Source organism: Pleurodeles waltl, chromosome 4_1, assembly GCF_031143425.1.
Source record: "Pleurodeles waltl isolate 20211129_DDA chromosome 4_1, aPleWal1.hap1.20221129, whole genome shotgun sequence".
NCBI lineage: Eukaryota > Metazoa > Chordata > Amphibia > Caudata > Salamandridae > Pleurodeles > Pleurodeles waltl.
The window spans coordinates 427,876,848-427,897,617 of record NC_090442.1 but is presented as its reverse complement, the minus strand read 5'-3'; positions in this window follow the sequence as shown (position 1 = coordinate 427,897,617).

Below are 20,770 nucleotides of genomic sequence, written 5' to 3'. Positions count from 1 at the left end.
TGCCCTGGGTAACCCATAGGGCATGGTGCTGTGTAGACAAAAGGCAGGACATGTACCTGTGTAGTTTACATGTCCTGGTAGTGTAAAACTCCCAAATTCGTTTTTACACTGCTCTGAGGCCTGCTCCCTTCATAGGCTAACATTGGGGCTGCCCTCATACATTGTTTGATTGGTACTTGCTGATATGAATGGAGTAGGAAGGTCATATTTAGTATGACCAGAATGATGATACAAAATCCTGCTGACTGGTGAAGCTGGATTTAATATTACCAGTTTAGAAATGCCACTTTTAGGAAGTGAGCATTTCTCTGCACTTAAATCCTTCTGTGCCTTACAATTCACATCTGGCTGGGCTTAGTTGACAGCTCCCTTGTTGTCAACATCAGGACAGTGCCAGCTCTACAGGAGACTTAATGCTAAAAGCCAATCCTTATGTAATCTAATAAGTCATGCATTATGTGTTAAGGCAGTATGTTAACCTTTTGCATTGCAGAGATTCATATTGAAACATCATAAATGCTTTTTGCAATGCATTGCTCATTTTCAAGACTTTGCTGCAGGATTACAGGGTGTGGTTAGGGTGTGGTCCCTATTCTAAGCCTTTCTAGAATCCTTTCCTGCAGCCTGGCTGGATGGGGCACATGGGCGGGGCTTGGGTCTATTTAAGGGACCCAGCCCAGCTCCACGTGCTCACTTTTCAGAGGTCCCGGTGCAGAGCAGCAGCATTTTCCTGAGCTCCTGTTCCAAAGGCCTACGTAGGATTTCCATGCCCTGTCTTCATTTCCTTGGTGATCTTCAAGCAGGGCGGTAAGGCGGAGGTCGGGTTAGGCCCCCGACTCCGTTTTCAGAAATTCTCGAGTTTTGTGCCTTTTGGTTAAATCACGTATGCAATGGTTTTCTTGGCATTTAACTCTTGCAGTTCAGATCGGCAGTGTGGTTTATTGTATCTTGGCATTTAAACCTTGATGGTTGAATCAGCATCAGAGTGCACGATTCATTCTTTGCATTTAACTCTTGCAGTTCGGATCGGCAGTGTGCGCAATCGTATCTTGGCATTTAAACCTTGATGGTTGAATCGGCAGCAGTGTGCACAATTCATTCTTGGCATTTAACTCTTGCAGTTCGGATCGGCAGTGTGTGCGATGTTATCTTGGCATTTAGACCTTGATCGTTGAATCGGCAGCAGTGTGCACGATTCATTCTTTGCATTTAACTCTTGTAGTTCGGATCGGCAGTATGCGCGATCATATCCTGGCATTTAAACCTTGATGGTTGAATCGGCAGCAGTGTGTGCGATTCATTCTTGGAATTTAACGCTTGTAGTTCAGATTGGCAGTGTGTGCAATCATGTTTTGACATTTGAACTTTGATGGTCGAATTGGTGTCAGTGTGCGCGATTCATTCTTGGCAATTAAAACTTGCAACTCAGATCGGCAGAGTGCGCGATTGCATTTTGACATTTAAATCCTGGTGATTGAATCAATGGCAGAGTGCGTGAGTCATTCTTGGCATTTAACCCTTGTGTTTCAGATAGGCAGATAGCGCGATCATTTCTAGACATTGAAATCTTGATGCACAGTTTGATATTTAAAGTGTATAATAATTCCTAAGCAATTGAATCTTGAAGGTCTAGACAGAGTGTGTCCTTGCAGTTTAATTCATAAGCTTATCACAGTTTATTCCTGAAAACCAATGTGTTCATTGATTACTATTATAGTGTGTCCTTGCAGTATCATTCATGAGCTTATCACAGTTTATTCCTGAAAACCAATGTGTTAATTGATTACTGTTATAGTGTGTCTTTGCAGTATCATTCATGATTCTAACGCAGTTTATTCCTGAAAACTAATGTGTTTTTTGATCACTGTTATTAAGTTGTTTCTATTCAAAGAAATAACTTGAGTCAGTTCAAGGTTCAGAGCATAAGATTGTATTGTTCAAAACTCTCATATGAAAGCTTGCATAATCCTTATTTATTTTCCAGGTACTCAGAGCTAATAAGGTCATGATATAGGAAAGCTCTTGATCATTCCTGTTATCAGTATATAGATATTATGAACAAAGCTTATGAAAGTCAATGTGAATAATCTGGCTATTGTGTTCTTAACTTTTACTTCCACAGGTCTCCTTCCCTGCTGTTCCCAACCGAAAGCCCCATCCCCCACTTGGCCATTCTTTAACTCTGTGCTATAATGGCTAATAGATTTTGGAGCTGCCAAGAGGTGGACATATTGGGAACAGGCGCAAACCCCGAGGATCCAGACTCCCTGACACTTGTGCATTCACTCAGACAAACCCCAAACACAGGATACTCAGCCTCACTTGCATACATCTGCATTTTGAATGGGTCTTCCTGGGCTGGGACGGTGAAGGGCCTGACACTCGCATGTCAAAAGACAGTAGCCTGCCCTCACACAAAGGATTGCCACACCCCCTACTGGGACCCTGGCAGACAGGATAGAACTGAAAGGGGACCTTGTGCACTTCTAAGACACTTTTTGAAGTCTCCCCTACTTCAAAGGCACATTTGGGTATTTATACAGGGCCTCTGCCCCTCCCAACTCAAACACTTCCTGGAGAAGAGAACCTGAACCAGAACCTGCATCCTGCCAAGAAGACCTGCCTGGCTGCTCAAAGGACTCACCTGTCTGCTTTCTGTGAAGGACTGCTGCCTTGCTGTTGTCCTGCTGCCTTGCTGCTCTCTGGCTGTGGTGAAGAAGTACTCTCCAAGGGCTTGGAAAGAGCTTGCCTCCTGTTCCCTGAAGACTCAGGACCAAAAAGACTTCCACTCTACAAGAAAGACTCCTTGTGCGGTGAAATTCGACACACAGTCTGCCAGAAACGACACACAGCCTGCACTGCGGTGAAAATTTCACCATACATCAAACCGGAACAACGCAGCCTGACTTCACAATGAGAATTCAGCATAGCAACCGGAAATTCGGCGCACGGCCCTACCGGATCAGCGCACAGCTGAGCCGGCACGACGCAGCCAGACTTCCAGAGAGGAATCGACGCAGCGCCTGCCATGCAGTAGAAAATTAGACGCAACGCCCACCAGATCGACGCAGCCCCTGTGACTTCGTAAGGCCAGCACCGGAAATCCACGCATCGTTCCCGGGGCATCTAAAAACCCCGCAACCCGAAGAGGATCCATGACCGAGTGCCGGAAATCGACGCACAGCCTTCCCTGTGTGAAAACTAAACGGCGTATCGCCATGTGCGGCCTGAGAAATCTATGCACACCCCTTTGTTTCTACACATCTCCTCCTCTGTGGTTCTTTGCAGAGATTTTTCACGCAAACCAGGTACTTTGTGAACTTGAAAGAGACTATGTTTTGCTTTTAAAAGACACTTTATATCACTTTTCAGTGATATCTCAACATATACCTATTGCATTTTAATTGTTTTGACCTGCATTTATCTAGATAAATATTATATATTTTTCTAAACACTGTGTGGTGTATTTTTGTGGTGCTATATTGTGTTAGTGTAGGAATTATTGCACAAATACATTACACATTGCCTTCTAAGTTAAGCCTGACTGCTCAGTGCCAAGTTACCAGAGGGTGGGCACAGGATAATTTGGATTGTGTTTGACTTACCCTCACTAGAGTGAGGGTCCTTGCTTGGACAGGGGTAACCTGACTGCCAACCAAGGGCTCGTTTTAATTTATTTATTGTAGTAGTGTGTCTTTTTGTGTTTATGTATTATTATTTTTTTTTTTTACTTTTTGTGCTTTTTGTGACTTTGTATTTTTATTTATTTTTCCCTTTACTTCCTTGGTTATTTTATTTCTTCCTGCCTTCCTGTCTTCTCTTCCTGTTTTTTTTCTGCACCCCATCACCCAGCACCATGGCAGAGCAGGGCACCACCAGCGAATATGGGAGCAGCAGTGCCAGCCCCCCCCCCCCCAAACAGCCAGCAGCAGCTATCTACCTAGTGGGTACCACCAAGGGGTGCAGCCCCAGCCCATCTGGTGGAGGTGGCAGCACTGGTTTCCTACATGCAGGGCCACCTAGCCTTGATGCTGGCAGCAGGCTAGGGCAGAGGTAACCTCCTGCGAGGGTGTGAACTGTATTTGAGGAGGGTGCGCAGGTGTGTTTGATGCACCACCAAGGTCCATCGCACCACCCAGCAGCTGACACGCCACTGAGCAGATATCATTGACCGCGATCAGGACCTGCTTGATCTGCGAGGCCTTGAGATTCCAGGGTTCGGTGAATATTAATTATATTACTCGTTGTGTTTGTGTTCTACAATGCTAACCTTTTTTTCTGAATATCATGCTGCACACACTCAGAGTCAAGTTAAGTTTAGTTTACGTTAAGAATATTATGATGTGATCCCGTTTGAGCTAGGCAGGTGCTCGGTACTACCAAATCGTTCTCGTCCGTGCTCTCTTTGGCTGATTATTTAAGAAGCCATTGCAATGCAGATTCCTCTGTCCTCCTGCTACCATAGTGAATTAGTAATATGAGTGAGTTAGCATTCTCTGTGACTTTCTTTATGTAGCTCATACAGTCCCATGCAATTTCACAGTGATGTGCATTACTAGTATGCATCTATGCACTGCAAAAAAGGGAGACTGAGTTGGTTCATCACAAAATGGCAATCGAATCAAAGTTCATTCATTGCAATGCTTTAGTTTCAAAATGTAGTTTTTTTTAAGGAAATTCAGAATAGGGGTTTTGGTAGCATAGCCAACTCAACGATAGTCGATCATACTAATACCATAGGTGATCTGATTTAGATAAGTACAATGTTACTGTATTTACCTTTTATAATAATTTTGTGGAGATTAAGTTAACCACTAATCTATTTTTTAAAGACTGGCAGGAGCATGGGAGGCTCCGAACACCATGGCCAATGCTGAGGGCTCTGCTCATCTCAACAAGTCCTATTATTTATTATTATTATTATTATTATTATTATTATTATTATTATTATTATTATTATTATTTCCCTAACTTTTAACTCAGCACACTATTATACTACTTTTAATTTTGCCTTGTTTCCTTTTTTTATACTGTCTCCTTTTTTCCAACTCCCCTATCCAATTTTGGTTTAATACCTGTTATACCTGCATTATCTTTTTTTTCTGTCTTCATTGACCATTTTTATTCCACCCCTTCATTGAGCTTCAGTGGGTCATCATCATCATAAGCTATAGCTCTGCCCCTCCAATATGCAATGTTTGTGGTTGGCTTGACTACCTGACTTTTCTAACATTGTGAACTAACAAAATGCCCAGAGTGACATTTTTGATATAGGATACTGCAGTGCTAACTAAACTGTAGTGGTGTATTGCTGTTATATTCTATTGAGTTAAAAAATTAAAAGGAGGTGTACCTGGCATCTAAAAACTGTATTAGTGTTTTTCTAGCCAGACGGACGAACAGTGGTACTGCAGGAGCAGATGGAGCAGGGGGAAAAGCGATGACAGAGATGGGTAATGGTAAGCCACATTGCTTACTTATTGACAATTACTATGACTCACTAGCTACAAAGGTGGCATTGTGATTGTGAACCCCCATATTATCAGCTACAGTGGTGGTTGGGTTACTTATGACCTCTTCTAACTGCAACATAGCAAAAGGATACATAATGTGTGCTAGAAATGATGGCTTGATGGAAACGGGAAAGAACAGAAGGTTAAAAGAAAGAATGGGTGAAAAAAGTGAAAGGAAAGAATGCATGGGTAGGTAAAAGGATGCATGGGTGAGTATTGGGTAAATGGATGGATGGGTTAAAAGATGATTGAAAGAAAGGATGGATAGTGGATCCCAAATAGATGGATAGTGGATTGTGAATTTTGGTGAAAGACTGGGTAAGAGAAAGTAATGCTTAAATCATGGTGGCTATGGGTGAATATGGTAGGAAGAATGAAAGGATGAGTGAATAATTGCTTGGGCGAATAAACAAGGGAGCTCTTCTGGAGAGGGGCATGCTGCTCACCTACTTCACTTGCTTTGTGTTTTATGGTTATGAAAGCTATGGGTCAAACTGGGGATATTTTATTTTGTATCCTAATGCCTTGATTTAATTTACTTGCTAAATGAGGCAGATATGTATCCCACCCTTCATCATTCATCAACCTCCTCCCTGTCCATGGCATTTGATTTCATCACCCATGACCGAAGAAGTGCAGCATGGTTCAAGTTGTTCCTGCAATGTTGACTGTGCAATGTGCATCTGCTTCAGTTTATGTGACATTTTCACAGTTTTCAAAGCTTTGCAAACCAAACACACAAGAGGTGTTGGTTCCCCTCACCTACTTAGTCACCTCTTAGTATTTCACTTTACTCCTTTATTCTTTCCTAAGTTCTTCCATCTCAGCCTACCAAACAAATTGAAAAATCAATTCTTGGCATGTGCCACGTTTTTATGGCCATGTGAAGTGTTTCCAAAATATATTTAATGGTTTCCCATAACAGATTATTTTATGCCTATCCATATTTTTCCCTTTAGACTTTCATCTATACAGTGATTGAATAAGCTGAAGCTTAGGCACATGATGAATCGATGATCAGAGACACCCCTCTATTCTATAGCAAAAGCTCTACCTACCCGCCTAATCCCCTTGTCTTACTCTTCAATAGAGTAAGTCAAGTTTCCTTTTCTTACTGCCCAACAAACAAATTTGTTGGAAAGAATTTGGGGTGGTGAGCGAGTCAGTGAGTAAAGAGGGGCTAGTAAGTTCCCAATTTGATTTCAAGTTTGGTGTAAGGGATAGTCTGTAATGATCATATCTTATTTATTAATCTGTCTCTTTGGAGTCAGAGTAGAAACTAAGTTAAAGGCATTTAGGTAATAGCAGAGCCACTGGAATTAAAGATAGATAATTGCCAACTACAGGTGCCCCAGCTGCAGACAGTAGCAAATTACTTGAAGCTCTGGTAGCAGGCCTTCATTAATTTGGCACAACAATGTGTACTCCATTGTGCATGATGCCTTACTCATAAATGAGAGGTAATTCATTTTTATTTTTCCACTGTAAGTGTCTGTGATGTTTAGTTACTAGAAAAGCCTTCAAAAGAAAAAAGAATGAAATCAGTTTTTTTAAACTGGTGTTACTCTGCTTTATTTATTTTCTAGCAGACCATCAGTGCTTTCTTTTTATGTGAGACATGGGTGGGAAAAACAAATAAAATTGGCCCTTTGACGCTACTAATCATAAAAATTACATAAAGTTCCAATTTCCCTAGAGGACCAGCAATGTAATGTAATTGTGCCACCCACTACCTACTTTTGAAGAAGTGTTTGTTCAGAGCATTGTTTGCAATTTGTCTTTTTATTTTTGTATTCTTGATATTGCTACTCCTGCTGGTTGACCAGCTCCACCATATCCTGAAGTGGATGTACTGGATGGAGACCAGGCTCACCAGGATCGAGCACAGACTGGACCAGCCCCAGACCCATCTAGACAGTGCCCTCTTTTAAACCCTTTTTTAAATGTTTTCTTTTGGTGGGAGGGACTTCTGGGTGGAGAGGGTGGGGAGGTAGTTGGGGCCAGGATTCACATTGGACTTTTAATTGGACTTTTTGGGGATGGGGCTATTTGTTTGGGGGAAGGGGTGGGCCTGTTGTGGGTGGAAAGGGTGGGATTTTGTACTTGTTAAAAATAAAGAGATTTTTTTTGTTTTTTACTGCTGTCTTTTTACTCTAGCCTGTTTTTTTAAATCTGCTACAAACGTGTATGCCATTTGCCTATATCCTTGCTCTACTGCCCTTTGCAACTATATTGACCTCTAGGAGGTGGTTGCCATTGCCTATTTTGCCTTCAAAAACCTAGATACATGTGACAACATCTTCAGTCGAAGTTAATTACTAATTAAACAACTTCATTTCAATGCATAATTTCTCTCTTACCTGAATAGAGGAAAGTGAGGAGTCTTCTTACTGCAGGGATTTTCCCTACATGGCATCGTTATTCTTTAAGGTGGTAGTAGGCGGAGTTGCTGGCTAGCAGGCTAGCACACTAACAGGGCAGACTGAAGGTGCCATTCCCAACCACGTGAAATCCAACTGCAAGATTAATTAAAGGGTTATCCATCACTGTCAACTAGATTGAAAGAAAACAGAGAGTTAGTGGGTCATTGTATATCATAACTTTAGGAAGACTGAGACCAGAATACCTCAACAGCAGTATTTGGCACACAACAATGAAGACCTGATATGATAATAAAAACTATCAATATCAACTTCTTCTGAGCAATGGTGAGGAGCAAGTATTTAAAAACTAAACTTAGGAAATTAAACCATGGAGTCAAGAGAAGTGGGCTCAAGGTCACGAGTGGACAGACAAGGTTAAGTGTTTACGCAACATGATGTTGCTTGGGCCAGTGTGGAATATTGCTCAGGTAATAGAAAGGGATGCAGTGAGCTGGTGTCATTTTCATTGCATCTGCCCCAGTGATACATTTATAGTGTAAAATGATGTCACACCTCAATAAATCACACGACGTGGGGGAAGAGGGTGAGGGGCTTGCTGAGTTGATGGGAGAGGGGATTTTGGGAAAGGTGTGACAAAGACAAATACTACACAAAAGAAACCACAACAATATTCATCAAGGTGGTAAGCAACACACCATCATTAATCTGTTGAGGAAGGAAATGATAAAGAGATCAGTATGATACAGTTCAGTTAGATGCACTGCTAACAGTTCTTCTGCCCCATAGAGATCTAAGATATTATGGCGGTCATTCTGACCGCGGCGGGCGGCGGTCGCCGCCCGCCATGCGGTCACCGCCGAATGACCGCACCGCGGTCAAAAGACCGCGGCGGCCATTCCAACTTTCCCGCTGGGCCGGCGGGCGACCACTAAAAGGGCGCCCGCCGGCCCAGCGGGAAAGCCCCTGCAACGAGGAAGCCAGCTCCGAATGGAGCCGGCGGAGTTGCAGGGGTGCGACGGGTGCAGTGGCACCAGTCGCGATTTTCACTGTCTGCTAAGCAGACAGTGAAAATCTTTGTGGGGCCCTGTTAGGGGGCCCCTGCACTGCCCATGCCAGTTGGAGCCAGCTATGCATCAAACACATACTCATCAGCATTTCACAAAAAAGGCACCTCTCTTCAGTCCACAGAGCTGAGTGAGTACTAGGCCTCAGAGACGTCACCATCATCATGGTTTCATTTTGAAGTCAATAACTTTCTCCTTCTAGCGGTTGAGGTAGTCCCACCCGGAGTCCTTCGATCCTCCTCCATCTGATTCTGAGGAGCTCCGTCCAAGTCACAAACCGAGTGAGGTGGACCTGTGTAGTCAAGTGCACAGCTGTAGAAAAACAAATAAAGAAACAGAACTGGGGTATTTTGTGTAGATTTGTGTTTGGTAACTAAATTGACAGAAAGCTGGATCTTGGTCCAAAAAGAGTGATTTTTGTGATTTGGTGTAAATCTGTTCATAAGTTCTTGAGCAAATATTGCTAAACAAATTGTAAATATCACGCCACGGATGATCCACGGAACTGACAGATTTCATAGTGAGTGGCTGCCACAATATCAACACCAATGTGGTGACAGCCATTTTAGGACCCAGAAATCCATTATGAGTCTTAAGAAAAACATAAAAAAATATTGGGCATGGTGGGTTTACTATGAACCCCATATTCCTGATGAGGTAGTCCCAGAAGGACCCTGACCTGCAGTCGAAACATTTTTTTAAGATTGTGCTCAAATTTGTGCAGGATCGTCAAACGTGTTTTAAAAGCATAGGCGTTTCTATAAAAAACCTTCCGGTAGCAGGGGTAGTGCATGTTAGTTAGGCAGCGAAAGCACATGGCCCCCCTCACCAAGACCCTAAGAGGCCCGGCGTCGAAATCTAATTAAAGGGGAGGGAGGCACACGGCCCCTCTCCTTGAGCTTAAATGGACCACAACCTCTGGGCCATCTTTTTAATGTAAGGAAGGGGGCCCCCACCCCCACACCCAAGCGTGAAGAAGCCCCCGGACCCCATCTATCAGGGTCGCAAATCACAACATGGACAGAGGGCTGTGCTTCTTTCCTTCTAGAGGCATACAGTGGCTTTGAGGACCCCATTCCCCAGAGCAGGCTCAGTTAAGGTGTCCTGGGGTCAGGGACACTAGATGTTTCCTACCTGAGAGTGTGGGCAGGGAAAATGAAATGTTCTCCAACTAGAGCTGCTCTCATCAGAAGAGAGAACAAAACGTTTCCCTGCCTGTGCTCTCGGACGGCAAAATACAGTGAATTTCTCTGGGAGCACTCACATACACACACACTCTGAAGTGTCCTCTCGTCTCATGTTCTTTCTGCTTCCTCTGGTCGTCTCTCCCTGGTTTCTGCTGTGCTACCATCTCCCTTCCTGTGCAGTTAAAGGATAGCAGTATACCCTTTCAGTTTATGCTGGTCCACTGTTATTTTATGAAACATACAAATCTCCTTGTTTTCTGTAGTCCACGGAAAGTAAACGAATTTCAGAGAGCTCTTTTTGACTTCTGTTCCTTGCACTGCCTTTGCAACCTCTGAGAACAGGGGTCGCAATTCAATGCCAGGGGTCCCAAGGAGGAAGTCTAGTGTAGCAGCTGCTGCCTCCAGCGAGTCCTTCGGTTCCTTGGCTCTGCTTTCAGGTACATTGTGGCTTTTCCCTGCACTAGGACGTGCAGGAAGATCAAAGCATTAGGGCCATAATGTACGGAAATAATGTTCGACATATTCTTATGTAAGAAAAGTAGTAAAATTGTGTTAACTGGTAGGAAACATAAGGGACACTGCAGGCTAGCTTGTTATCAGTAACAAATATTTTAACAGAATCGAATTATGCTACGGTAATTTGCACAACTTTAACTCATAATAATGCACACAGAAGGAAGATATAGGTGAGTCACTGAAATATATTAACTCTAGGAAACCACTGTTCTCCATGAAAATTGAGTTAAAGCAAGTGACTGACAACATGCTTCCAGTTTTGCCTCTCAACCCACCTACTGTACTGTGCCGGGACACTTGGCCTCTTTAAAAATCTTAAAATACTCTACATACCGTTCTCTGCCCATTTGTAATACCTGCATAGTTTTACCTCATTATCTTTTCAAATAAATATTTAGATAGGATCTTTCACTGCTTACTCCTGCGCGATAACCTAGCTCATGATTTTCCACAAGATCTGTGAAAATACATGAAACTATATTATTTTGTACACTGCTGATTATAGAATGCATGCCATCTTCTACAGGTGCCACATACAGTTTAAGTAGATAGAATGGAACCAAGATATGCTAGGGACATAGATATCACCAACCCTGTTATAACCCTTGTTTTCAAAAGGTGGTCTTATGTCAGTAAACTACCCATGCATTACTTTTGGCATTCATCAACATTGCTCTCCTGTGTGTCATAATGCTTGAGGCAACTATGACGTTCGTACTGGGCCAAATCATTGATATACGTTCGCCAGAAAACCCAACTGTTTCCTTGCCCCTGTCTCTTCATGTGATAAGTGATCATTCCGCTCAACGCTCCCTTTCAACTTTCTGCCTTGCATATGTCTATGTACTGCACTACCGTCATATTGCACCTGTCTCTCTGGCCCTCTCTGCTGTCTTTTTATCTCCTCTCCAATCTCCCCAATCATCTTTCTTCTCTCCATTTTCTATAACAACAGTGTCATTAGCCTCTCTTCCTCACTTTTAGAGATGTATTTTCCTCACTACTCACTGTCTCTTTATCGCCCCTCTCTTTTTTTGTGTCTCCGCTCTCAGCCACATGTTGCTCATCTGTCCTGCTTTTTTACTATCACTTCCCCGGAACTGTCTCTCACATCTTTCTGCCTTGTTCCTAGCTCACTCTGACATTTCATCCATGCCCTCTTGCCTATCTATGGCAGCTGTTTCTTTCTCCCCTCTCTCTCCTGTTGCCCACCTCTGCCTCATTATATGGCCCATAGTTTTCTCACCTCTCTCTTTATCTCTTATCTGTCATCCGTGATGACCCATTTCTCACCTGTCTCTTTAAATCATGTATGGTTCTCTTTGGCACCCCACTGCCTTTCACCTGTCTGCCTTTCTGTTTCAGCTGTCCCATGTCTATCTCTTTATCTAGTCCCTCTCAACTATCTCCATTTCTCAGCTCCACTTTATATACTGTCCCTTTTTCACGCCTGTCCCTCCTCCCCAATTCTCAGTTGTCTTTCTAGTATGCTTTGTTATCGTTGGTCTCTTTTTCTCCAGCCCCCCTAATTCTGAGGTGTATCCCACCAACCTGTCTTGCTATCTCTCATTCACACCAGCTTGTTGTCATCTGTAACGCACACCAGCCAGTCTCTCACTCACCAGTCACTCCTCTCCCTAACTCTCTCCAATACCTTTCTCACCTAACTCTCATTTCTCATACTCTTCCACACTCTCTATGTTATTTCACACCTGCCCCCTCTCAGCTCTCTCTCTTTATAACCTGCCCCTCTATCCCTTTTCCCTCACCGGTCTCCCCCAATTTTTCTCTCTCCCTCTGCCTGAGCTCTTTATTAGTCCAAATCTCTCTTTCTTTCTCTCGCAGCAGTTATAAAGTTCATCAAGATGTGGGAGGGACACCGTTGATTCGGCAAGGTCCAATATGAGAACCAATACCTCATACACAGAAGCAAAGTGAAGCAGTGTGCATCAGAGACACAGTGCATAGGTACTTGGAACACAGTTCAAAAAATTGTCTTTAGGTAAAGTTAACCAAGACTTAATGTAGCCTTAGATCTCTCATGCTGATTCACCAGAAGTAATAGTAGCATTGATCACTCAATATAGAGGGAAGAGAGTTCTCCAACATATGAGCAATAAGTGATTCACCAAGAGGGAAAACATTGAAGTCAGCAAAGTGCAGCAAGGGCAATATAGCTTAAATCACAGTGAATCAGATCTGACAAAGGCACCAGTTAATTAACAGAGGCACAGTTCTCCAAGATAAGAAGGGGGCGTGATCATATAATGCGTAGGAGCATAGACATTTATTAAGACAAAGGTTTAGTCAGCTGTAAGTTCATGGGGACACAGTCAACTAAGATGCTGTATGGCTAAAGTACACTGAGATTAGAGGTGTGAGAAGTTGCAAAGAGTTCTCTGCAAGCCTCAAAGATGGGTTTCATCATTTTGCATGGTTTATGAAGGTTGGGATTTAAAAAAAAAAATCAATGCAGACAAAATCCTGAAAATAGATTTTGGGAAGAAGTAGGTTCTCACTACTTTGTGAATATAGGAAGTTGTCAACTTTGCTGGTAAAAATAATAATTTTGCACATCCCTATCCAGCATGTAACATATTCATGATTTCTCATTGTGCAGGGTCTCAGGTCACTTTTATGTTGCAACATGACAATTCAAACAAGATGTAATTAGGAATAGGTACGCCAATAAAAATGCTGTGATAATTTCAGAGTATTTGCAATGGCAATTATCTCAGAGGGCGTGTAAGGCTGCTAAAACATATATAAAGCAGACCTATCGACTTTGTCAAAAAGTCACCAATTTTTTCATAAATGCACACATTGCTATATTTAATAACATTTATCAGCACAAATTGTTTAAATACAGCATTTTTTAAACAACCATAAACAAGTCTTTAAGACGTTTTAAACATTTTTCAGGCCACGAAATGTAGACATAGAGCCAACCATAAGGGATCCCTGCACTCCAGCTGAAGAGCATATACCTCAAGCTCAGAATGCTTTAAAAACAATGGTAAGTTCTCTTGGGGTCATGGGAGACTTATTGTGTTTTTTAATGTTGCTGTGGAGCAGTTGTGCTCTTTACAGCCCTCCAAATTATTAAATCCACTGTTTGGTGGTGCTCCTTCCCCTTCTACGGGCACCACCAAGATCAAACAATATAACTGAAAAGCTCTTGCAGGGCTTTATATGGCGCTCCTTTGCCTGCCATAGTGAATAATTACTGAGCAGCTCCTTCAGCTAATTTATTAATTGATTATTGTTTTATAAAAAAATATTTTGGGTGTCCCAGTCTCATCTGGAACATCCACACATATTAACTTTGGGGCTTTGAGAAGAGCCCCAAGGACACCTCCCCATTCAGCACCCTGGTGAGAGCTGGCAATTTGTTTCTGTGAGTGGCCATACCACCCACATCTTTTTTTAAAAAAAATATTAAGGTCTGCGGATGAGCCCCTGCTGCTACTGCCAGATGACCCAGCCAGCAACCTGGTAGGTGATGGTCAATTTTATTTTAACTGAGAGTGCCACGCACCCATCTGGGGCACCCACATCTTTTTTATAAGGTTAAGGACTGTGGGGGGAGACGCATGACCCCGAGGGCCCAGCTAACTAACCAGACATGCAGCTTCTTGAATCTGCCAGGGTGGGAGCAGCTTTTTTTCTGTGCTCCTGCAGGGAGACCTCGAAGAGTGTGGACTGTTTCTTGCCCACTCTGTCCCGAACAGGGAACATCATTGTCTCGGGGGTTGGGCTACTCAGGACACTGCTGCCATCAGGCCCTAGGGAACTAGGTCCCATGGCTGTAGGATGGTTCGGGGAGAGGGGACCCATGCTCACCTCACCAAATAAATAAATCCATTGGCTCAACGGGATGGAGTCCCTGGGCCTAGAAATGGCTCAGGGAGGGGGGCCACAGGAAATTGGGTTGACAGGGTATACAAAAGGTCCCACAACTAAAAAGAAAATTAATGTGTATGTACAATATAATATAATGTAATGTGTGATACACTGTGGTCCATTTATCAATTAATATGTGTTGCTACCATAAAGTGTATAAATGTGCCTTTAACAGTTTGTGAATTCCCACATACTTGCTAGTCTGAACCTGTTCAGCCTACATTACCAGGTTGCCCAACCTTGGAACATCCACAAACCAGCCCGTGAGCATCTATGCTCATAAGAAACATTCAATCATACTGGGATTTTTAAGAGTGAGAAAATCTATGTACATATGAAAATATACACTTAGGGCATACCTGCCATGCTTTTCATTCATCAGCATCTGTATTTGCACACCCAAATGTCACTTATGTGTGCACCTACCTCTGTGAATGTAGTAGACATTTTTCATTGACTACAGATGTTTTTCTGAAGTTTGCAAACGCCTTGTTATTCTTCATAAATGCATTTGAAGTATGGTTGAGCGTTTGTAAAACAGCTCCACGGTACGCGATAGTTCCAAGTTACTTGTGGTCAAACAATGTGTTCTTTTTAAAGCTTACTGTTTCATAACACGTTCTTTTTACCCATATAGTTTTACACGATCTGTACTTTTGTGTAAGATCAAAAGTTTCAGCGTTTCAGTGTTTCAATGAAGTCTCAATTACATTGATGAAAACTGAAGTGAAGCTGACAGGATGGCAGTCAGAGAGGCAAAGGTATGCTCTAGGGCAACATAAAGAGATCTTGACGTATCTGATTAAAATATACTGTTTCTTACAGCAATAAAGACAAAATTATCAAAAACATATTCAACATTTACACATGCACACGCATATTGTTGCAAAGTATGATAATTCTAAAAAAAACAATTCACATAAATTCAACCTCTTTAAAAACTGAACGTCAATGTTTGCGTGTCTATTTTTGGGAATCTGAAAACATGAACTTTAGGCTACAAACAATTGCAGAAAAAAGGTTTTCTCAAGACCCAGCATCTATGGCACTTATACCTTGATACCAGGTCAGCAGCCCTGATAAAAATCTATACTGGCTGTCTCTAAACAAAGCAGACATGATTTAACAAGCAGGCCGCAGAGAGATGCGGAGAGCCACTGCAGAAAAAGATGCTGGGGCCAACTGGATGCGACTGGAAGCAATTGGAGCAACTTGACCCCTGCAACTCGGGTCCGTGAAAAAAACTGGCCTCTGCCAGTGGCCTTACGACAGTTTTCCAACAGTTTGCTGACCTCAGCCGATAGCCTCTCGCCTCTCCCCGCTATTACTCCGTGCTGCTCCCTACAGTCGCCAAGTTCTAGCAAGGCCCCAGCCCGGCAGCTGGGCTGGCAGGCGGAAAGTACTGAGGCAGTGTTTGAGGCCATGGTTGAGGTATGGCGCAGAGGACAGAGTGTAGTTCAGGGAAGCTCTGAACTGGGGGGGGGGGAGCTGAATCTGTGGGTGCAGTGGGCTTAGGTCCCGCTGCATCGCTGGACCTCCTGTGCGAATGCGATTCGTCTAGGTTTCGGATGCAGCTTGTGGCCCGGGCATGCCCCCCACCCCACTGCACCCACCTTACATCTCTTTTTGTGCCTACGCTTCCTTCGTTTTGGCCCCTTGACCTACCCTCTTGAAGTGCTTTAAGCTTCAAGCTCAACTTTGCATGCCCTTTACTCGTTATTCTAGAACATACTAGATAATTCTAGAAAATCTGTTGGAGGCTAAAAGTTGGACTAAAGGCTGGAGGTTGATTGAGGTTGTCAGTTGGTTGGTTGGGCAAAATGATACAAAGGACATAAGCTCAACGTGCAAAACTCAAGGCTCAAATTAATAGACATATTGGTCCCGCAAGGTACTGCGCTGCCTAATTATTGAACAACAAGGCAAACATGATGATGGCAAACATCTAGAAGTCAACGAGTCATACTTGTGAAAATAAAGGAGAGGGCTTTCTACCCTAATAATAACCTAATAATGACCTTGTGCAACAATATTGCACCAACCCTGTGCTACCAAGTGCAATGCATCTGTGCTGAGTGCAGTGTACTAGCATGCCGGTGCCGGACCTTGCAGACTCTCAGTCGTGTGTTATACTTTAAGGGGGAGAGGGGGCACTGGAGGAAGGTACCAAAAGCATCAAATTAATTTGAAACAGAGATCCTGTGAAATTGTGTGAGTTTTATAGTAGCTAGTAGTTCTTCCAGCATCGAACGACAAGTTGGTGTTCTTTCTGGCGCTGGGATAGGGTGGCAGTTACGGCAAGGTTTACAGGGGGAGAAGGCGGCAAGTGCAGCTAGTGGCTTGTGATTCAAATATCAACAGAGCAGAGTCCACCACTGTTTCTGTACTTGATGCGTTGGTGCCCTGTGGATATACATGAGGAGTGTGTAGCATGGTTGTGAGGCCCGTCAGTTGACTTGACCTGTGCTCAGGAGTTGATTTCGAGGAGTACCAGGGAAACTGATGACAATAAAGAAACAACACTCTGGGTGTGTTACTCCTTCTACTCCCTCTCAAAAGCCAAAATCAAAGAAATCCATGTGTGGCCATGGAAGCTCCCAGCAGCAACTTTATGAATCTCACTTCTCCATTTCTGGCTTTTTTCAGAAAATGCCTAAAGCTAATCTTCGTGAAGTGGTGGAAGTATTTAGTTTCTCACCACCCGTGAACCCGGCTGTGGTTGCTACTTTTTTGCCCCTGGCCCATTTAATCAATCAATCAGGGATTTGTAAAGCGCACTACTCACCCGTGATGGTCTCAAGGCGCTGAGGAGGGGGGGAAGAAGGTGGGGGGAAGATGCTGTAACTGCTGGAACAGCCAGGTCTTGAGAAGTTTCCTGAAGATAAGGAGGTATTTGGTCCAGCGCAGGTGGGTGGGAAGAGTGTTCCACGTTTTGGCAGTGAGGTGCGAGAATGATCTACCACCGGTTGTAGTTCTGCGGACGCGTGGAACGGTTACGAGGGTGAGGTCGGCAGAGAGGAGATGGCGGGTCAGGGTGTAGAAGGAGAGTCATCTGTTGAGGTATTTCTGGTGAAGTGTTGTGCAGTGCTTTGTGAGCGTGGGTGAGGAGTTTGACTAGGAGCCAGTGCAGGTTTTTCAGATGTTCTGTGATGTAGCAGTGGCAGGGGATGTCCAGGATGAGGCGTCCAGAGGTGTTCTGTATGCATGGCAGCCTCTTTTGGAGTTTGGCCGTGGTTCCTGCGTAGAGGGCATTGCTGTAGTCTTGTTTGCTGCTTACGAGGGCTTGGGTGATTGTTCTTCTGGTTTTGGTGGGTATCCATTTGTAGATCTTTCATAGCATGCAGAGGGTGTTGAAGCAGGAGGAGGAGATGGTGTTGACTTGGTGGGTCATGGATAGTGAGGGGTCCAAGATTAATCCTAGCTTGCGTGCATGGTCGGTGGGAGTTGGAGTGGTTCAGAGAGTGGCAGACCGCCAGGAGTCATCCCATGAGTAGGGGGTGGAGCCGAAGATGAGAACTTCTGTCTAATCAGAATTGAGTTTGAGGCAGCTGCTCTTCATCCATTCAGCGACGGCCTTCATTCCTTCATGGTGGTAGGTCTTGGCGGAGTCCTTGGTGAGGGAGAGGATCAGCTGGGTGTCGTCAGCGTACGAGATAATGTTGAGGTTGTGGGATCAGGCGATGTTAGCGAGCCGGGCTATGTAGATGTTGAAGAGGGTCAGGCTGAGGGATGAACCCTGTGGTATGCCGCAGATGATTTTGGTTGCCTCCGAGCTGAATGGGGGGGGGCGGACTTTCTGGGTTCTGCCGGTAAGAAAGGAGATGACCCAGTCCAGGGCTCTGTCACGGATTCCAGCATTGCTGAGGCGTGAGCGTAGGGTGTGGTGGCAGACGGTGTTGAATGCGGCCGAGAGGTCCAGGAGAATGAGGGCCACAGTTTCGCCTCTGTCCAGTATGTTTCTGATGTCGTCGGTGGTGGCGATGAAGGCAGTTTCGGTGCTGCGGTTGCTGTGGAATCCGGATTGGGAAGCGTCCGTGGTGCGGTTCTCCTCTAGGAAAACGGTTAGTTGTCTGTTGACAGCCTTCTCAATGACTTTTGGGGAGCAGGTAGTTAGGCTGGAAGTTCTTGAGGTCCTTTGGGTCCGCCTTGGTTTTTTATGAGGATGGCATTGATCTCGGCATGTAGTTGAGGTGCGATGACGGAGGTTGATTTGTTGAGGATTTTTTTTTAAATCTGTTTTATTATTTTAATCGCAAAACATAAGTTTACAAATACAAAAATTGGGTCAATACAAAACACACTTCAAAAATTAGCAGGACAGCAGTTCACAGGTTTACTAATCAATGTATGTCCTAAACATCAGACAGTACAGTCAGTATTTAATGACATGGAGTACTGTCATAACACGTGGCACAGCCAAGTGCCATGGGCGCACCAAGTCTATTCCATCTGCCCCAAAACACACTAGCCACTGCATCACATCACAAACATGTATTCCGCTGTAACTAATCTATCTTCTGTTGTGCTCGCATTCAGCTGGTGATATGTGCACGATGATAGTATAGTCTCCTCCCCTCTTATTGTGATGGTCTCCTCTTATCTCTGGTATGCTTAACCAATGCAAGCCCCTTGAATATTACCCTTGTGTTATGACGCTTCCAGTTTAGTCACCAGTGTCTCCCATACGTCATAGCCCGTGTGTGCCTGACCCCTGTCCCGCAACGCCCGCAGCACACGTGTTTCAACACCCACCCATCGCAATTTCAGTGCACGCCAGCTAGGTATCTCCGGTGCTCTAGGTGCCTTCCAGTTCATGGCAATCAGCCGTTTGTACATGATGAACTCCAGGTCAGCAAACTTTTGAATGTATTTGTGTTTCCTTATTCTAACACCTACCCCCAACAGACATGAACACGTGACCTGTAATGTCGGACACTTCTGCTACTACATCAAACAAGGTCCTCTGTAAGGGGCCACAGTCCCAGACCATGTGATAGAAGTGCACTGCATGATGACCGCAGCAGGGGCACGCCAGCGCAGACTCAGGGTATATGCGCTGAACCCGAGATGGAGACAAATACGTGTGGTGTATACAATTAAATTGAGTATAGCAGAACCTGGGGTTCCTTGACACTCTCTGTACTTGCTGAAGGGCTGCAGACCACTCCTCAGAGGACAAGGGATTGGGGAGCACAGAGTTCCATCTGCGTCCCGCAACCCCAACACCATTCGCGGTTACTATGTTCAGAGCTTTGTATAAATTAGTGATTTCTTTCTTCTGAGCACCCTCTGAGAGCAATAAGTGTAGAGCAGGAGAAGTCTTGGGTTTCTGATTCCCCTGCTTCCATGTTTTTTTGATCAGGTGGCATATAGCGTAATACGTCATGAATTGTCCTGAACTCACCGAGGTCAGATCCTTAATGGTTTCAAATGACTTCAGTGTGCCATTGTCAAAGCAATCCCCCACGGTCATTATTCCTGCCTCCACCCATGGTGTTATGTAGTGGTGTTTAAGTAGCTGTGTGCTTCCAGGTATTTGGCCCAATGGTATGAGAGGAGACTATGGAGAGCAGGATTTGCCCCTCTATATATATCTCCGCCAGCAAACATGTGCTGATAACAGTAAATAATTGTCATATACATGTTGCACTGTATGATCAGTAATCCACGTGAAGATAGGAACACCTTGCAGTTGCTCACGCACCCATGTCGTCTCAGGCAATTTAGGTCTGTTCAGCCAATATAATGGCCACTGCAGCAGCGCTGCCGCATAATACTGTTCAAAGTTTGGTGCTCCCAGCCCACCCTCACATAATGGGTGCTGCAGGGTGCTGAGAGTGGCTCGGGCCTATTGCGGCCCCAGATGAGCCCCAGCAGCAGTCTATTAAGGTCACGAAAGAAATAGTTGTCACGAAAGGACAACTAGATGTAGCACAGTGAAATAGTAAAGGAGCCTTGGCAATATCACCATGTTTGCCACTGCCACCCTCCCCAGGGAAGAGAGAGGAAGTGAGCACCAGAACTGAAGTGATCTCTTCATGGAGCAAAGCACGCGTCCCAGGTTGCCGTCCCTCATGTCGTCAGTCTTGTGATATATTTGCACTCCCAGATATTTAAAAGTGTCCAAGCACCACTTCAGCCGGCTTGAGGGAAGCGCCTCCCTCAACTCCGCTGGCAACTCCACCATAGGAAACAAACAGGAT